The sequence below is a fragment of the Miscanthus floridulus genome, chromosome 19 (assembly GCF_019320115.1).
Source record: "Miscanthus floridulus cultivar M001 chromosome 19, ASM1932011v1, whole genome shotgun sequence".
Classification (NCBI taxonomy): Eukaryota; Viridiplantae; Streptophyta; class Magnoliopsida; order Poales; family Poaceae; genus Miscanthus; species Miscanthus floridulus.
Window position 1 is genome coordinate 44986329 of NC_089598.1, and position 1096 is coordinate 44987424.

The following is a 1096-nucleotide window of genomic DNA, read 5'->3' on the forward strand; positions in this document are numbered from 1 at the left end:
CCTTCCCATCGATGGTTGTATATAGTAATATGTTGCATTGCAAATATCAAGAAGATTTGTAGTTTCTAGATCTTCTAGTTGCCCTAGAATCTTACCTTTGTCGGACGGAGGAACGGCAGCAGTCAGTTGAGCTATTTGTGATTCTATCATTTTATTAAAGCTATGCTGATTCTTAATGGCAGAAGCAAAGCTATCCATTCTATTATTTATGTTCTCTAGAATTTTATCATTGGTAGCTACCTTTCTAGATAATCTCTCCATAAGTTTAGATTAATTCTCTCAATGGAAGATAGCATGTCTACTTCCTTGAGTTGATGCATACCTCCACCTCTCTTGTGGGTTTGAACATGTTCTTCATTCCAGCCTTGATTGGAGGCCATCTTCTCCACGAGAGTTGTTGCAGTTGGTATGGGGAGTGACAGGAATGCACCTCCAGCAGCAGCATCCATAGTCTCACAGGTACTATTGGTCAACCCATGGTAGAAAGTCTGCATGAGTAGCCAATTCTCCATCCCATGATGAGGACATTCCACAATGTAATCTTAAAAGCATTCCCATGCCTCTAGAACAGATTCATCATGTTGTTGCTAAAAGCTTGAAATTCTCCCACGCAGAGCATTAGTATTTCCTATGGGAAAGAACTTTGCTAGAAAAGCAGTGGAGCAGTTATCCCACGTAGTATTTCTATCTTTATTAGCATAGAACCATTGCTTTGTCTTGCCCAAGAGTGATAATGGGAAGAGGTGAAGTAATATGGCATCATGGGTTACTCCTTTGATGGTGAAAGTGGTACAAACCTCCAGGAAGTGTTGGAGATGTGCACTTGTATCTTCATGCGTCTTTCCACAAAACTGGCTTGCTTGCACCATGTTGATGAGAGCTGGCTTGATCTCGAATCCATTGTCTCCAACATTGACTGTTGGTCCAATATGGATGTTAGCCATAGTTGGAGCAGAGAAATCATGGAGAGTCCTATTAGCCATAGCTTCAAATTCAGGTGTTAAGCTTCCCCTTATCTGGTTGTCTTCGGACTCTAAAGCTAAAACTTTCTTGAGTTTAGCCTTAGTCCTTTTAAGTAATGCTTCTAGATCTTCAA

General features: G+C 40.8%; 1 non-coding gene across 1 annotated transcript; it reads left to right on the forward strand.

Moving 5' to 3' along the window:
* Positions 1 to 510: 510 nt before the first annotated feature.
* On the forward strand, positions 511 to 619 carry LOC136530012 (small nucleolar RNA R71). The gene has a single exon (XR_010777522.1). It is a non-coding gene; the product is annotated as a small nucleolar RNA R71 (small nucleolar RNA).
* Positions 620 to 1096: the final 477 nt, after the last annotated feature.